This window comes from Eurosta solidaginis, chromosome 1 (assembly GCF_040869045.1).
Source record: "Eurosta solidaginis isolate ZX-2024a chromosome 1, ASM4086904v1, whole genome shotgun sequence".
NCBI lineage: Eukaryota > Metazoa > Arthropoda > Insecta > Diptera > Tephritidae > Eurosta > Eurosta solidaginis.
The window spans coordinates 96,930,157-96,949,763 of record NC_090319.1 but is presented as its reverse complement, the minus strand read 5'-3'; the positions used below and the strand labels follow the sequence as shown (position 1 = coordinate 96,949,763).

General features: G+C 34.4%; 1 protein-coding gene across 10 annotated transcripts in view; it reads left to right on the top strand.

Annotated features, from left to right (window-relative positions):
* Positions 1-19,607, top strand: part of ttk (zinc finger and BTB domain-containing protein ttk) — a 149,611-nt gene that overhangs the window by 95,235 nt on the left and 34,769 nt on the right. For 2 of the 10 annotated variants that reach the window (XM_067759286.1, XM_067759295.1), the window contains exon 1: positions 4,603-4,996. The exons of 4 other annotated variants lie outside the window; for them this stretch is intronic. The gene's annotated coding sequence lies outside the window, so the exon portion shown is untranslated. 4 more of the 10 variants (XM_067759293.1, XM_067759287.1, XM_067759292.1 and 1 more) reach the window with 4 other exon arrangements.

The following is a 19,607-nucleotide window of genomic DNA, read 5'->3' as shown; positions in this document are numbered from 1 at the left end:
AATTCGAGTACTTTTTCGCCTTTGGACTATTGATAACAGGGCAAAACGCGTCTTTTCATTTCTCTTTCCACATTTTTGGACGGATTATTGCAGTCGACCCCGGTTTCAAACAGTTTTTCGGGGAGAACTTTTGAATGGGTAGAAAAAGTTAGCACCCAAGTTTGTACTCTTAATACTGGAATAACTACGCGTCCTCAGATACCCCAATTCAAGACTTTTGTATAATTTTCTGTAGGACCATATAGATGCACTACATTTTCATACTAAATTCGTTCAAAAAAATTTACCATCACAGCAACCCATATCTGATAATTCGCTCCTTGTTTTGTTTCCCTGCGTCGCTTTCTACGACAGCAACCCCGGTAATTTTGACACTTCGTTCAGTGTCAAACGCATGTTCCACGCAGGTTCCACTTAGTTCCGCAATAGTTTGACTTTGACCGAAGTGTCAAACGGCAGTGTGTTAGAAAGAGAAAGGAATTGTTTTCTTCTCATACATATCATACTTGTAAACCTGTACTATGTTTCTAATTTCTCCTTTTCAGCTTGACCGTTCATATTGCATTCATATTGGTTGCGGTATGTGAGGAGTAGTGCAAATCGATGCTCCAATTGTTCACGAATGTATTTTGTTGTTACATGTAGAAAACCATTGACAGCAGTTTGGAAAAGTTTCTAACGTTTCTAGAAATACAGAAAATATCCTAAATGTGTGTATATGTATGTACATTAGCCTGGGTCGATTTGTATGGACGAAAGTTAACCGATATCGCGCCATCGATTTTTCGATAGGATTTGGGCTCAGGAAAAAGGTTCCAGTACGCATCCTACCCAAAAAATAATTTTCTAGCCGAAAGGGTAAATTTTTCGACGAAAACACTCCCCAAAACCCAAAAAATATTTTTTTTTCGAAAATTATTATTTTGGGTAGGTATGCGTAGTGGAACATTTTTTCCTGAGCTAAAATCCTATCGAAAAATCGATGGAGCGTTACAGGTTAATAAATCGACCCAGTCTGGTATACATACCTATTTTTAAATAAAATATTTTGTTTTTTTTCAGAAATGTAAATGCAAATTAGAATCTTCTAAAACCACCGGGTCTAGAAATCCTACCTATGTATATACTATGGACGTTCCCAACGTTATGGACGTTCCATCCAGGTACACCTTTTTGGGTATAAAAACTAAAGGCATTGGATCAGAAAATTTTCATTTATTATAAACTACATTCGTAGACCTCTATCCAATCCATTTATATTTTCCGAAAGTGATATATGGCTACTTTATAGCGTTCTAAAGTTGCAGTTCGGGCGTTTAGAAAACGTACCTCATAATTGAGGTGACATAATATTTTCTTTACATTTAGCGAAATCGTTTATTCTGCATAGAAAAGTTGTAGGAAAAATTAAGGACTATACTTGGATTATAACTTCATAATTTTTATCTCTACAGCGATGTTGGTCAAAAATCTAATTTGAACCTGTTCGGACGTTCTTGTTCCGACTTTTCACTTTTTTTCGTAGTTAACCCGGAATTTCAAATCCAAATAAAAAATTACATGTTCATATTTTTTTATAAATGTTCAAAATTATGTCAAAAATCGCACAAAATCTTACAAAATTAATTTTTCAACTTCACCACACAGATATGAGAAAATATGTATGTTTCAAACAAATTTAAAAAGAAATAAGAAAGGGTTTGCTAAAAGCGTTTGGACGTTACAATTTTTTTACATCTTTTCAGCCTTCACTGCTGATGTTTTTCGAAAAACAAATTATGTGAAGATAAAGATACCTAAAAATGCCTTTTAGTTCTGAAATTTTTGCACATAAAACCATCGCTACAACTTATTTTTTAAAAACTTAAAATATAAAATTTCCCCGAACGGTTGCAAAAAATCACTTATTTTTTTTTAAACATCTGAAGCTTCAACCCGTACATTTTCATGCGGTTTTTATTATTAGTTAACGGAACAGAGTGTGTTTTGAGCAAATTTGTGGACAATCTCATTATTTTACTGAGCTCAGATCTATATAATGGACGATTTGTCGAAACCTATCAAAAAAAAAAATTACATCTTGGTGTATTTGATTAACCTTTAATATATTTTATATACGCCAAATAGTTGGATCAATATTTTGTGTCGTAGAGGACAACGTATGCGACTTTCAATTGACCTCAATAAAATTGGCCTATGCAAACTTTTACTTTTTTGCTCTTGGCTGAACCTTCTGCGGAAACACCCATATACCAAAATGGACAAACTATCCCCGTTAAATATGGACACTATATAAACCAGTTCGAAACATGTTGGAGGACGAACAAATGCTATCCCCATCCATATTATTATTCATCGAGAGCTTAATTAACAAAAGCCCTAACTAGTTGTTTTTTTCGGAACGGCATTCTTCCATATTTTGGTTGATATATTTATTAAAATACCCGTTCATTCAAATTTGTAGCGGTTAAATCCAATATCAATCTAGTAAAGACCCTTAAAAAAACTGCTTGAAGTGAATGTTAGAATAAAATTTCTTTTGATGCTCTTCTAAAATTTTAAATTTTCTATTTAAACAGTTCACAAGATGTCCTATTCCACGTATGTACTATGATTTTAAATCTCCCATACCAGAGCCTCCTCCAAATAAAAAGCCTCTGAGCTAATAAATAAATTGCATCAAACCACGTTTACATATGTTCATGTTAGGCTACTCCATTATCGTTTAACAGTTTTTCGCATTTGAAAATTGTGAAGAATTCGTAAGCACTGTTCAAAGTTGAAAGCAAGTTAATTTAAAAATCCTTAAAATCGTGCAGCTGGGAACTGCAAATAATTTTACGAAATTGCCCTTCTTTTCCAAACATCAAATTAAGCTACGAAGCATTGTGGATGAGACAAGTGTGGTATCTTCAGCACAGACGTCAAAATTACAAATAGAATGGATCACCTAATTTTTAAAGTGACTATCGTGGTGTCATCCTGTAGCTCTTTCTATCACCCGCTTAAAATAGCCTACCCTATGCGTCGCATATTGAACAACCTGTCAAAATGCTGCCAAAACGCTAAAATGGATAACACACGAGGTGGGAAAATTTTGCAATGTCTGCTATGGAAATGAGTTGTCTACAACTTATCAATCTTATCATCTCGTAACCGTCACGTTGTTCTGTGACATTTCCATTTATTATATTTCCTACTTTTAACAGTATCATTTTAAACCTTATTTCCAAGTCCCTTAATAATTTACAATAAACTTTCGATGGATGTTGGAATGATTTTCCGTCTTCACTTGTCCAACTTGGTTTGGGGACAAACAGGGCCCGTATTACAGTTTACGATCCGTGATCGAAACTAGCTTTTTATTTCAGAAAATCTCTCGTAATGGTGAGTCGGATTTATAGCGTATGTAAACTACTAGTGACAGCAAGTTCTCGTAAGGTAACTTATTATAGTTTTTAGAAATAGTTTGACAGTTGCATAGTTGTCGCTTGAGTGAAAATGGTTTTCATACTCTGATCCTTTCGACGTTGTGCCATTTTTCTTCAAACCAAACTTGGGATGATGGATAACGGTTTTAATATACATATGTAGGTACATCAGTTATCCATCCTGTCGGAAAATGAATCAATAAAATTTTAATTAACAGAAAATAAGTGTAATCCATGCCTATATCAACCAAAAGATGTAAGTTTCAAGCCTACCAGGAATTTTTTGACAAAAGAAAACTCTCTTTGAAAGGAGCATCCGTAACGTAAGCTATTCCCTTAATGGTCTTTATAAAATAAAACCAAATAAATAAATGCAATTTGCGTCGTATTAAAAGGAGAATTTTTCCGACAAATTGGCGGGACGGGACCTGCATGTTTTATGTTGACTCCGAACGACACCGGCAAGGCAGATGAGTTTTCACTGCCAGGCAGAAGCTTTTCATGGCAAAAATACAGTCGGGTGTTTGCCAAATCACTGCCGAGGAGCGACCCCATTTCGAAAAACGTTTCTAATTCAAAGAACTTCCTCCTAATTGTTTGATGTTCCTTTGGCCATGAATTGAACCCAGGATCTGCTGTGTGATAGCGGAGCGCGCTATCGCCACACCACCGCGGCTGCCTTTATAAAATAGTTTTGTCAAATTTTTCACCTATAACATTTGCCCGCCCTTAGAGCAGGCCTAACTGGTCTTTGCATGAGTCCGCTCATAATAGTGGATGCGGCTGCGAAGGAGAACACCAAAAGGCAACAGGCAAAATTGTGTTTTGTGTGTTGGCAGCGAAGTCAGCCGAAGTGACTTTTTTACTTTGACGCAACGGCAACGGCATACATTCGTGCATACAAATTGGCCCCGCTGTGAATGTTTGTGCATGCGTCGTATATAGAAGAGTGTGTGTTTGCAGTAAAATTTCCCTTTTTGAGAGGATTTGAGGATCGTGCTATTGCTGCCGGAGTTTGCTTGCTGCGTCTTTCCCCTTATGCCTCTTTCATTAGTTCCTCTGCAGCCACGACGTCAGTTGCTGTTGGCAGAGTTGCCTTGCCTTGCTTTCGTCACTGCTGCTTCGTGGCGTTTCTTTGCCAGGCTCATCAAGCAGTATGAATTTAGTCGTCGTGTGCTTTAGTAGTGTTGTTGGTTTAGTTGTGTGCGCGTGTGTAATCAATTAATTGTACAAATACGGGGAGAAATGAAATAATCAAAAAAGTTTTACAATCACAACTGCTACTATATAATATATTTATTAATATTATTTGATATGCAATAAAAAAATACAACAACAACGCGGGCGACAAATTCAGTGAAAAATTGTTTGGTGTAAAAAAAAATTACCAATTGGAAAAGAGATCCATATTTCGTCGTTTGAATGTATGTAAATATTTCAAAGTGCATTGAAAGCTTGAACAGCTGAGAATATTTAGAGTTTTATCAAGAAACGTTTGGTTATTTCCCATCAGACAAAATCGACGCTTTAACAATTAAAAAACCCGCTGTGATGTTCATGCAAATGTAAGTTTTCGAAAGCTTTAGATGTTTTGTTAGGCAGTCTGGTTTTATTATTTTTATTGGTTTGACTATGCTGAGCTGCAGTTTATAGTTGAAAAAATATTTTAATTAAAATTAATGAAGTGTGATTATCTTAAAAACAATATCAGAATCTTTTTCTACAATTAAGATATTTTTTATAACTATAAAAGTTTCTTTCAGAAATGATAGTGAAAAATTTCGAACGATTGATATAAAAAATTATAAACTCAAAACGATTTTCACAAATTTTGAATAAAGTCAAGTTCAATTTCTCGTGGAATGTCCCACGTGTAATAAAAATTAAAAATTCATTTCATTGGATTCATTCTGGTACAAAACAAAAAGTACAATAAAATGGGACTCCCCAATAATTTTCGTGTAAGATTTCAATAAGTTTTCCTATTTTTAGTGAATTTTTTTTTAATTTGTCAGAAAAATATCGCTTCACGCCAACCCCTTTTCCCTTAACCCAAGAATGTCAATACTTTCAAAACTTCTTTAACGCTCTCTCGGAATATGCAAATCAAAAAACAAATATTCCAATCAAATATGATTCCACACGAATTTGAATTGATGCGCTCGAAGCTAAAATATACTGAAAATAAAATAGCCCTAGTTACTCTTTTGAATTGATTGAGAAACGACTTCCTGGTATTCTGTTTCAATACAGCATGCAATGGACTCAATTGTACATTTCATTTCAGATAAATTACTTTTGTACATAACACGTGGCACCGCCCGTTTAAAAGAAAAATGTCTCCCCATTTCCTCTTACAGTAAAACTTGATAAGTGAAATATCATTGATTCAAAACTATTTTTTGATTAGTTATAACTCATTATTGTATTGTATATTGACTCTTTTAAAAATCTTTTATATAAAAGTGGGCGTGGTCCATTTTTTCTAGAAATATTTCCTGCTATAGGGAAAATTTTTGTAAACAATTTTATTACGATCCGTTAATTTTTCTTCGAGTTATGGCCCCCAAACATAGAAAATTGTTTAGTCATAAAAGGGGCGGTGCCACTCCCATTTTTTTAAATTTGAAGTTTTTCCTATTTATTGTTGTAAATCCACTTGGGAAAAGATATACCATTGATATAAATCTCTTTTTTGCAAAGATATAGCTTATTTTATTCGTCCACGACCCTTTTAAAAATCTTTTATATAAAAGTGGGCGTGGTCCTTAACCGATTTCGTTAATTTTTCTTCAAAGCATTCCTTGTAGTAAAGGCAACCTCTCTGCCGAATTTTGTTAGGATAGGTTTAACGATTTTTGATTTATGATTACTAATATTTGTAAAATTGATTTCATCACAAGTGGGCGGTGCCACGCCCATTTTAAATTTTGTTTTTTTCAAATTTTTATCAGGAGTCTCAATATCAGTCCACACGTCGAATTTCAACATTCTAGGTATATTATTTACTAAATAATCAGGTTTTTTGTGTTTTCCAAAATGTTATATATGTATATAAAAAGTGGGCGTGGTTATCAACCTCATTTTCAATACCAATCTATTCTAGATAATTCAAGATAAGCTCGTGTACCACATTTGGTGAAGTTATCTCAATATTTATTCAAGTTATCGTGTTAACGAACAGACGGACGGCGGACATGGCTCAATCAAATTTTTTTTCGACACTGATGATTTTGATATATGGAAGTCTATATCTATCTCGATTCCTTTATACCTATACAACCAACCGTTATCCAATCAAAGTTAATATACTCTGTGTGCAAAGCACGCTGAGTATAAAAAACTACAAGTTCCTAAAATCTGTTCCTAATTGAATGCAAATAACTACTTAGTCGCTTGGTCCTAATCAATTATTTTACTGAACCACTTTATCTAATCGACTAATCAATTCGAATAGTTGATTATGAAGAGCTATACCGCTAATTCCAACAAAATCATGAAAAGCTGTTAACTTCATAAATTTTTAATTTTTTTTGAAGTTGATAATATTGAGTAGTGTTTCAAAATATAACAAAAATCTCTCGTATTTTTAAACGGTTTTATTTAGCCTGACTTGAAAGTCCGTTGTGAACGAATTTTGTAATTAAAATTTAAGTAACTTCCCGATAAGCTACAAGCTTGCAACTTGGAATATAGTTCAGAACCCGATGACAATGCAATACTAAGAAAAAAACTCCGACAGGAGGCGTATGGATCGAAATATTTCAAAAAATCGTATATGTGGTCCGATTTGGCTCATATTTGGAAAATAAAACATACATGAATAGAAACCGACATATGAAATAAAATAAATAAAAAAACATTTTTAAGTTAAACGGTTTTATTGAAAGCAATACTTACATTCAATAATAATAATACTAAAAGATAGAAAATAATTAGGTGGGTCTTAGGTACTAGTCATCACACTCACACAGTCTACAGAATTTAATTCTTACAGACTAGATATAATACGCAGTTAATCAATTAAAAATAGTGTATAATTTTAATTTAAATATACTTATACTATCATTAAACTCAATAACGCTTGCATAGGTATTGCATAATCTAAAGCTCCTAGCAATCGGCTCGTTCATGGCGTAATTAGTAGAGTGGAATGTGTCTACCAATAAGCGATTATTTCTTAAGTTACGAGGCGGGTCATATAAATTGACCAAATTAGATAAGTCGTCACAGTGTATGTTATTATTAATGACATTATAAATAAAAAGTATTGAGAAGTATATTCTCCTATCATATAGGGACTGCAAGCCCATTAGTTTCCGTCTACCAATATAAGAAGGAAGATTACCTTGCCACGGTAACTTTCTTAGAGCAAATTTCGTGAAAACTTTTTGAACTCTTTCGATTTTGTTTGAGTGGGTTTCATAGTATGGGCACCATATTAGAGAACAATACTCTAGTCTGCTTCGAACAAGAGATATGTAAAGAGCTTTTAAAGTGCAAGGATCTCTGAAATCCATTGAATTTCTTCTTATGAACCCTATCATAGAAAAAGCTTTTGATACTATTAAGTCAATGTGTTGAGAAAATGTTAGCTTTGAGTCGAAAATAACACCCAAATCTTTCATTTTGGTACTTCTAGCTAGAGCACAATTGTCTATATTGTAACTAAATATTATGTTGTTAGACTTCCTAGAGAAGGTGACAACACAGCATTTATTGATGTTCAGTTTGAGACAATTCAAAGTGCACCACTGATTCAGTGAATTGAGATCGACTTGTAACTTATGGCTATCACTTGCATCACGAACGGTACAAAAAAGTTTGACGTCATCCGCGAACATTAGGCACTTAGCGAATTTAAAGCAATTCGGTAGGTCGTTAATAAATAAAAGAAATAGCAGTGGTCCGCAGTGAGTACCCTGAGGTATACCTGACCACGCGTCGATAAATAGTCTTGAGGTTGTATTCCCTAACTTAATAAATAGTTTCCTGTTTGACAGAAAACTAGCGAAGAAATTAATGAGAATGCCACTAACTCCGTAACTTCGTAACTTCTGCAAAAGTATGGTATGACATACCTTATCGAAGGCTTTGGAGAAGTCTGTGTAAATCACATCAAGTTGTGCCTGCTTTCCGAACGCACCCACTATACTATTCGATAATAGGGTCAAGTTCGAACAGGTTGATCTTCCAGGAAAGAAGCCGTGTTGATCTTTAGAGATAAAATCCCGAACATGGTCAAATAACTTTGATTGGATTATGTAGTCGAACAATTTGGCCAGTGTCCCCTGTATAACGATAGGCCTATAATTACAAACATCATTACGATCACCAGACTTAAAGACCGGAACAATGTGACATAACTTCCACTGGTCGAGGAAAGTACCCTTATTGATACAATGCTGGAAAAGCTGGGATATGGGACTAGCTACAGTATAGCAGCAACGCTTGAAAAATACAGGCGCAAATCCCTCGGAGTCATGTTTGGAACTGGACTTTAGCGATGAAATAGCGGATAGTACATCCTCTTCGGCGATTGAAAAGGAGGTTATAAAAGGTAAAGGTATGGAATGATGTGTAGGCGATATAGGAATGCTATGATTCTCATAAACTTTCTGAAAAAACTTTGCAAACAAGTCGCAGGACTCGACAGTATTATCAGAGATAGCGCCATCATATTCCAAGTTCGTTGGGAATCCATTTGTTTTCCTCCTGGAATCTATGAATTTCCAAAATCCTCTCGGATTTGACTTTAAATTCGTTTCAACGGTATACATATAGTGCCTAAATAAGAAGTTATGAAGATGATCATACTCCTTTCTTAAATGAATGAAGTTAAGACGATTGATTTCAGAACTATTATTCTTGAACTTCTTAAAAGCCTTATTCTTTTTATTTCTCAAGTTAGAGAGTCTTAGATTGAACCAAGGTGGCTTGTTTTTAGCTGCGCATCTTTTTAGGGGAACAAAATTAGAGATGGCTTCAGAAAAAATGGAACACAATATCTCGTAAGAAGTATTGGGACAGCCAGAATTTTTCAGAAACTCCCAATTTGAAGAGTGCAAAAAATTATTTATAGACTCATAATCGGCACTCATGTAATCACGCCGAGCTAGTGGTTCATCTTTTACGGTATCGAAACTATAAAACATAATACTAAGAAAAATAGCCTTATGATGAAAACTATTATTCAAAATTGAGATAGACATTCATGGCATGATACTTTTAAATTATTAGTAACAAATATTAGATCTAGGATTTTATTATTGTCATTCTGAACTCCGTTACGTTGCAGGAAACCATGAGAGAGCAAAGTGCTTACGACATAGATTTCGACGCTGGAGCTGAGATTATGCGGTATTAAAGTTTTATTATGATTTTCCCAAGAGATATTGGGTAGATTAAAGTCGCCTAAGAAAATAATTTCATCACCAGACTTTAGAGAATTTGAGATTGCAATCACATTTTCTAAATGTTTTACATACATTTCTATATCACTACCAGGAGGAATATAAGAAACTAAAAGTATTAATGATTTGTTGCTAGTAAATTTAACTCTAACACAGATTTGATCTAACAACCCATCGGATAAATCAAGACTGATTGCGTTACTGCACAAATGTGCTCTTACAGCCAGTTGTTTTCAATAAAACCGTTTAACTTAAAATTTTTTTTAATTGTTTTATTATAAATCAAAACTCCGCTGATTTGGTGGAAAAGATGAAGCCTACCGAAGTTTGAAAACTCTACTTTCATAAACTTGGAAATTTGGATTTAATGGAATTTTGATGATGGTATTAAAAAGAAAAAGAAATGTGGTTCCATTAATAAAATCAGGCAATGAAAACAATGGAACAGTTTTTCTTCAAATGGTGGCAATGTCCAATAACACCACATCTTGGGACAGAAACATAAAAAAAATTGATTTTCTAATCTGAAACTCTTATAAAATGGAGCGAAATGGATATTTCCGCGGAACTATAAATGCATTGCGATCATTAATGGATAGGTACTACAAATAATGCCGACAATAAAGGTCCGCTAAAATTAAAAAAATAAAAGAGAATGTTCTCGGTCAGGGCCGGCGAAACGCGCAATATCTGGGTGGGTAGTTTGGATCGGGATGAAAGTAGTAGGCGTGAGGGATTATATTATTCTACAATTTAAGTCTGATCAGTAATCAACAACTAGTAATGTAATGAAGTTTTTATTGTAATTTGTATCAACTATTTGACAATCTTTCACTAAATCCAGGGTGGGTACATACCCACGCCTTTCGTTAGTGGTCAGCGACTAACGATCTAGACCTTGAAAAATAGTATTTTATTAGAATTTCTCTTATCCTTCGGTAACAGGATGAACGCCGTTTAGATATTCTCTGTAAGCCGTACGTACTTCTAAAGATCTTGTAATTTCGAAATAGCCCAAAAGTATGTTAAATGGCTCGTAGCTCAATTTGATATTTGTCACTTAAAACCGTGGAACCATTATTATAAAGATTTTTAAAATTATAATTGGACTATTCACGTAGGCGTGCTTATAAATTTGTCTGCCTATGTGTTTAAAATTTGTATTCTATTACAACAACAAAACACACTGAACAGAAATAATTTTTAAAGAGATAAATGATAATAATGATGGAGTGAATAAACCAAACATTATCAAGTTTTGCAAATTTTTTTTTGAAAAATCAGAGTGGTCTGATTTGGGTCAAACTCCCACGTACATTTTCATAAAAAATTCTTTTGATCTAAATATCTAGCGTTTGTCGGCCATTCAATATAGTGCATTACCAAATCTAACTTTGATGGTCGTTTTTGGAAAATTATATCTTTAAATTCGACTACTATTGTGAATTTCTCTAATGTGATAGGACTACTCGAGAATCCCTGGAGAAGCAAAGCGTTCTCACACAAAATGGGACCTTATTATCAAATCAAAAAAATGATAGTTCTCTAATTGAACTCTAATATATTTCTCTAATGGGATCCTAATGTGAATAGAATTTTTAATAATTTAATAATCATTCTCGACACAAATCTTCTAATAATTTTCTCGAGTCGGGACTACACTATTCATCTAACCATGCCTACATAACAATTTTTTAACGTTAGAGACTGTGTTTGCAGGAAAACTTTCAGCACTTAAGATTTTATTGCTGAGATAAGTTTGATTCCAAATTCATTTTGTCCAACAGTTTTTAAGACTAAGAGGGTACACAAGATTGTTTGATTTGAATATATTGAGCATTGTTTACTTTGAAAAGGGGGGGGGGGGGGGGGGTGCAAGAATTGATACGTTTGTACTTTATTACAGAGAATTTCTATATGGAAATGTATAAAGATGTGAGAAAACGACTTATTAAATTTCTTTAGAATATGTCATACATTATTGCCTGAAAAAAATGTCAGATCGGTAATTTTTTCTCTATGTTAAAAGCTTGAAATTTCATAAGATATGTAATATGATTTAAGGAATATTTCAAAATTCGTCAGATTGTTGTTCAGTTCGAATCAGCAAATGTATGAGGTCTTTGACAAACCCGAAGACAGTGCCATCCTTACTTGTTTTAATTGAAAATGGTATTTTATGTAAACATTTTAGCGTGTGAGTGTAGCAATTGTGTTCAAAACTAAACAAAAAATTGAATCGAAAATTTAAGGTTCTAACGCCTACTTGGCTGAACTCAAATTAGTCAAAATTCGATGAGTGGAACCCTTCATGAAAAGCTGAATCTTAGTTGAAAAGATAACTTTCCGATTTTCAAGTGGACGTAATTGTTGAAAATAATCAAATTCTACCTATACAGACTTAAGATAAAATTTTAGGAATGCAAACTTTAAGAAACAAGTTTAATAAGGATCTACATTTAAGATTTTCTAAGCATGTTTTTAATAAAATTAGGTGCTTCACTTAAATCACAGTTTTCAATTCCCATAAATCTTTAAAACGATTTCACAAATTTCCTTTTTTCTCTGCAAAAGTGCCTGCGTGTCGCCCCCTTTTCTATACAAACAAGTACACACAAACACTTGACTTTCAAATAGGCGAATAGATAATACATACAAATGTACAGATTATACATATATATGTAGCTATGTGTGTATATTAATGTACTTATAATTCAAGGGGTCGCCCTTTTAATGAAATTTAAAAGCAACAGGCAAAAGCAGCGCTGCTCCTAGCAATCGCTACAAATAAATATGTATGCGCGCGCATGAACGTAAATAGCAGCAAACGGCAAAGGCAACGGAATTTACCCTCTCCAATAAATCTCTGTGTTATGTCAGTACTAGGAGTGTTGATTTTGCTGTTGTTATTTCACTCATACAAACACAAAAATATTAGTGATGTGAAAGGCAAAGGCAAAAGTTAAATGTTACCCTCCTCATTCCGCATACGTCGCGCACAACAAGGGTGGTATACGTAAGCTAGCTTACATACATACATACATGCATATATACGTAAAGTAGATACATACATATATATATGCATGACTATTTCCACTGAACCTGAATATGATCGGTTTGTATGGGATCGTCAAAACATTTGTATAGCCTGCGCGTATGAGTAACGCAAACGAACGATCAAACAAGCGAAAATAAATCGAACACGAATCACAATTGTGTAAAACGAATGAACAAAGTAAATGCCTCGCCACAGGGTGGTGATGGTTGGTGAAAAGGTTGTTCTGGTAGTGGGGGGTGTTGGTATTTTAAGTGTTTTTTTATTTTGATTTTGCTGTATACCTTCTTCGCCTGTAGGATGTAGTACGATATTCACAAAACGCACACACACATGCACACACACACATTTGTACTACAACTTTTGTGTGGGACTGTGCATGTAGCAAAGTGATCGCCTCGCCTTAACGCGCTTCGTAATGCTTCGGTAATTCCTCATGCATTCGGTTCAACATCGTTAAACGGGACGTCGTGCAGCGTCGTTGATTTTATATTGAATGGTGGTGGTGTTGTTGTTTTGCTATATGTATTTTGTTTTCATGTCGACGCTAGCGTCGACGTCACTGCGGCTCAACTGTTGATGTTGGTAGTGGAGGTGGTGGTGGCGGTGGCGGTCAATGGTGAGCAGCGCAGGAAAATCGCGACCAACAGGCAGGCATTCATATTCGGTGCCTGCGAGTGTAAGAACGTATTGCTCCTTAATTTTTATTTTATCAAACTGGCCACGTATACAAACGAGTACATATATATAAGTGATTACAATAAGAATTTCATACATATCAATGTGTAGCTAAGAGCTTTTTGAAACAGAAACATTCTTAAGTGCAAAAAGTGTTGTATAAAAAATTGATAAATTTCGCTGATGAATGCATTTTTGTTAATGGGAACATATTAATAAAATAAAAAAAGCAAAGTTGTATGTATTTAGAAGAAAAAACAAATAACGAAACACCTGAAGAGAAAAATGTACTAATGAAAAAAGTGATTCCAATCACAAAATAAGTAAACGATTTCAAATGCTAACATAAGAACAAGTTTGTGTTTTATTAAATCATATGCATTAATATATGAAGTTTTTTGTTTTAAATATTAAAAAAATATAAAAGCAAAAATTTTTGTTTTTTCAAGTGCCTTATAAATCAACAAACAACAATAAAGTGTAAACACCAGCAAAAATCACAAAAAAGTGATCGTGATTAAATTAAGGTAATTTTTGTAAGAAAATTCATAGGGCTGACTGATTCGACACAAACTGTGTTTTCTTTTTTATAAGGAAATTATGCTAATAAAAAAATATTAAAAGTGTTTACAGTGTTTAAGTAGCGTAATGCTGTTTAGAAGAATAAATTGTGTCTTCAGCCTAAACTCAGTGTAAATAAAATAAGTGTTAAGTAAAAAAGAAAACCACAAACAGCTAAAAACTTATAAAAAACTTTTAAAAAGTTCGTAAGCTCATATGGCAAATTAGACTGATGAAAGAAAAAACTGTGTGAACTAATGTGTTAAATGTATTTTTTAAAAAAGAAAAAATTAAAACAACAGTGAAATGCTGGTAGTTATACTTAAAAAAAAAACAGTTTGTAACAAAAAATATTTCCGTTTCAATATATCTGTGGAAATTTGAAAAAACAACCTAATTCGAGTTAGGATAAAAGTGATATTCTGGCTTCATAACAGAAATCCATTACAGATCTCCCTGTGTTACCTACTCATAGTCCTAGCGCCAAATGGCTTCTACAAAATATAGGAAGTTACAATGGTAAATTGTGGCTAGCTTTTCAGATAAAGGCCTATGTATTGCCATTATCCTAACTCGAATTATGTTGTTTTTTCAAATTGCCACAGATATGTACACTGGTGACACCCCATTTCCTACACGAACTTATTGTCTCTCACAGAAAATTGTTCAAACATTTTACGAAATAAAAATGGAAATGTCCGAGTTTTTACATAAACTCTAAACTTTTTATTTAGGCTAGTAGAAAGAGAGCTTTATTACTATTACAAAATATTTAAAGTTGAAGATTATGGAAAAATTCTGTTTAACTTAATTATTTAATGCAAAGTGCTATACTCTGTAGGGTCAAAAAGATGCAGAACAAAAATTCTGGGTTCAAAATTATGTTGAGTAAAAAATCTGTTTTTTTTATTGTAGGAAATAAAGAAGTCACACCCTATTCTTAATTGGAAAAGAAAGAGTACTTAAGTCACGCGTTTTTTCATTATTCTTTTAATTTTTTTAATTAATTTAATTTTTTTTTTTTGCTTTTAGTATTTTTTTGTAATTTTTGGCATTTTGAATTACAATGAGCTTTCCCTTAAAGCAGTCCAACCATTGCTCACTATATAGTTTGGCAGCTTAAATTGAGGTTATGTTGCGAACAGAGTAGAAGGCAGTGAAATAGGCAGTCGAATGACATATAATGAAGGAATGGTGTTCGAAGTTTTTTTTTTTAAAGTTAAAAAAAAATGATAAAAGCTTTAATATAAATAAAAATATTATTTTAATAACAACAAAAACTCCTTATATATTCTATAAACATAAATTCGTAAGGATTATCTCACTTTAAAATTTGAGCTAAATAATCTAAAGTTTTTTTTTGAAACTGAGTCGAGAATTGTGCGTGTGAATGTGCGAGTTTTCACCGATCAGCTGTTAGTTGCGTTAATTGGTAAGATTTACAATGAGTCCAACTTTTGAATCGTTGAGTGAAAGGTGAACTAGAAGGGAAAGAGATATTTTTGGGTTACCCACGGTGGCGTCCTTTTTGTATTTTTCTCCAAATTATTTGGACAAAATAAAGGAAACATCCTTGTAATTTCGCTGCGGGGAAACATTCTTTGCTGCCGTTATAATACCCAGCTCAAAATCACTAGTAAAAAGTTTTGGATGCAATCATATATCATATCCTTCAGCTATTTCCTTCAACTCATAAAATAACATATCATAACTGAAAAGTGAGTTTTTGCTCATAATATAAAGTAAACGGGGAATTATTTGCCTTCAATCATGTATTGAGAAACATTGTGGCATTATGGAAGGCACGGCAAGGAAAGTTCAATCCATAATCCAAAAATCGCTTTTATCAAGTAATTGTAATGCAGACATACCGCCACATAAAATTATTAATTCATAACAAAATTCGTAACAAAAATCTATGGATATCTATTTGTTCTAGCGAATTCGAATCATAAAACACAGCCCTTGACTTTCAAATCCTGCCTACTTTCTCTTCTTGGTAAAAGCCACAGCCCGGGAATGGTCTCAAACACAGATTTATTGATTAGCTAGTTGGCTTTTAGAATAAAAACCACTTTTTAACCAAATTATTTGCTTTCAACGTCTATCAGCAAAAGGTTCATGCGAGTGATTTTCTGAAGCCGTCATAATATGACGTACATTTTCACTTAATTTTGTAACAACACGGAGCAAGACCAATAACTGTTCTTTTTATAGATCGGTATATAGCGCGTTTACGAAACAGCATCCAATATAGAGTGATATTCCACTCGGCAGTCGATAAACATACGCATGAATTTTTATTTGAAAAAATATGGTATTCAAAAGTCAGAAAAGAAGAGCGCACTTCTTTTCTCTATTCATATCGACCTATCCTAATATAAAGGTCGTAACTTAAGTTTTGTTAAAAAGGAATCATCTCAGACATTCTGTTAATAAAGGCGTTTCTGAGTGAAGTCGTTAAGAAAGTCGTATCTCAGGAGGCCGGCTAAAAAGGTTGAAATTGAAGTAAAAAAATGTTTTTGCAGAAGAGATATGAACTAAATTTAGTTTAACTTCTTTTCATAATTTGTGGTGGAGGTGTTATTATGGTGTGGGTATATTTTTCTGGCGGCCGCCGTGGTGTGATGGTAGCGTGCTCCGCCTACCACACCGAAGATCGTGGGTTCACGTCCCAGGCAAATCAACATTAAAATTTTAGTAACAAGTTTTTTCAATTATAAAAAAAATTGTTTTAAGCGGGGTCTCCCCTCGTCAGTATTAGCACTCCGAATGTATTTCTGACATGAAAAGCTCTCAGTGAAAATTCATCTGCCTTGTAGTTGCCTTGGAATTGGCATAAAACGATGGGTAACGTCCCGCCAATTTGTAGGAAAAATTAAAATACGACGCACGACGCGAATTGGAAGAGAAGCTCGGCCTAAAATCTGTTCGGAGATCATCGCGCCTTAACTGTCTTAATAGCCAAGAGAGAACATTAAAGTTCACTTCGAAGCACACAAATGCCAAAAAAAGACCAAAACGTATAGAATTCTGAACAGTTCGATTAATAAGTTCCAAACGATTGGTATAAGGTATTAGACTATACAATGAAATATATGAATATGAAAATCACTAAATCCATTCGGACCTGGTGAATCATGTAAACAGAGCTAAATTTTTTTTAAATTGCCTTACGAATGTTGAAACACTTCGTAGTGACGCCTAAGTCTAGAAACCCATATACCCAACACCGTCTGGGAAGCTGGCCATAAAGTTATACCTGAAAAGCGCAATTAGGCAGCAAGAAAAGTTTCTAATATTCGAGAATTTTTAGTCGGAACGTAAGAGAACAAGTGTAATGTTGTTGTTGTTGCAGCGATAAGGACACTCTCCGAAGGCCTGGAGAGTGTTATCGATGCTGATGGTCCTTTGCCGGATGCAGATCCGGTACGTTCCGGTACCAAACCCGATCATCTCGGGAACGATTTGTTATGACCACATGCGACCTTATTTGCCATACCGCCCTCCCACCCCCTAGATCCATGAGGAGTTCGGGGTCGCCAGAGCATCGGCTGTTAATGAAATAGGGTTCGCCACGGATAGGTGAGGTTGACAATTGGGTTTGGAGAAGCTATATATTACGCTGGCAACCTGAAAGGGTTGCGCTACACAACCCCTTGAATCTAGTATTTTAGTCGCCTCTTACAACAGGCATACCTACCGCGGGTATATTCTGACCCCCTAACACGCTGGGAGAGAACAAGTGTATTTGTGAGGCGGTGTGACACCTCCCAGTTGAAAAGGTTGGCCGCATCCCTTGATTGTGGCAATACAAGTCTGAAATTAGAGAAGGGTTGAAGAAACTGATTGACATTTGAGCGATTATATAAACAGATCAAGTGTTATCTGGTCCAAAGACATTTTTTGTTAGAAAACTTCACTTCCATTAGAGAAAATCATTAGAGTTCGATTGGAGAACTATAATCTTTTTTCGATTTGAAAATAAGACTCTGTTTTCAACACGCTTATATTAGCTTCACTTGTATGTTTGTAACTCTCTACGATAGGCGCGCAAAGAGCCCCATCTAGTGGCAATTATGGAAGAAGGCAGTAGTTAAATAACTCGCTACAAAACGAGTTGTGCTTAATAGCGGAGACACGAACCTCTGTGGTGTTATGTTTGAGAACGCTATATTCGTTCTACAGCAATAAATATTCGAGAATGGGAGTAGTTTTCCAATTTTTATATTTTGATGTTGCTTTGCCCGGGGCGTAACCCAGGATCTCCAGTGTGGTAGGCGGAGCACGCTGCCATCACACCACGGATTTGGTTAACCTAATATCAGCTAGCATTTTCTTATAGTGTACATCCCCCGCAGGTAGGCTTAACTCCCTGAGCTCAATCCAGATTTTTAGCGTACATAAATCCGTATTTAGGACACAGTCAGCAAAACAATTGTGTTCTTAGAGATTTTCAATTAAAATTTGAAGCAGAGTTGAATAACGTTAAATTATAGGTTATATTAAACAGCGTTCATGTTCCCTTCGCCAACGCAATCGTGTGAAACTTGATTCGGAACGGAATGTCAAGCTGAGTAAGCTCATAAAAATCTTGTTTTAATGGGTGCTTCTTTTGATAATATTTCATTTGATTGTATTTAGAAAAGCACATATGTATATATGTATGTATAAATGTAGTATATGTGCTAAATGTGAGGAAATGTACGTACATACATACAAACTTAGGGTGTGGAACCAACCAAGCATTAGAAAATTACAACTTCAGGAACTATTTAAGCAAATAAAACATTAACTATTATACATGTAAGTATGTATAAAATAAAAACCAAATTAAGGCAAATCACTTTTTTCTCACAAGCGAATAGCCGACAAAAAGCAAAAACGGGCACAGAGAATCTATAGCCGGCGATCGTACACTCTCTTGATTATTCTCAGCAAAAACACGATAGATGTAGGCTGGCGCTACAAACTCATAGCGATCGAGAGAGAAAAATACAAAAACAAAAAGCTCACAAAAATACTTACGTACATATATTCGTCTGAGAGGTTGTGCGAAGAAAAAGTCATAAAATATTAAAAGGAAAATGTAGGCAACAAAGTTGCTGAAGAAAATTGTTGTATAAATACAGATGTGTGAATGTTGAACAAAGACGTGGCAAAAGTAGGAAAGGTAAATAGCGGAGAGATAAAAAAAACGGATCGAAAAACAAATTCAAAAGCTGTGCTGATTGCACGACGAAACATGTGACTACATTGTGAACAGACGTGATTCCAGTCGAGAGGATAAGTCATGAAGCTGGCAAAACAAGAAACAAAAAAATCAACTTTGGGGGGTGATCGTACGCATTATATGATCGAGCGCACATATACACACTTACATATGCAAGTGTTATTGTATTTAAGTTGTTTTTGAAAGATATCAAGAGGGCTGTCTGGCATTTTGGGAGTTTGGCATAAGAAAATAAG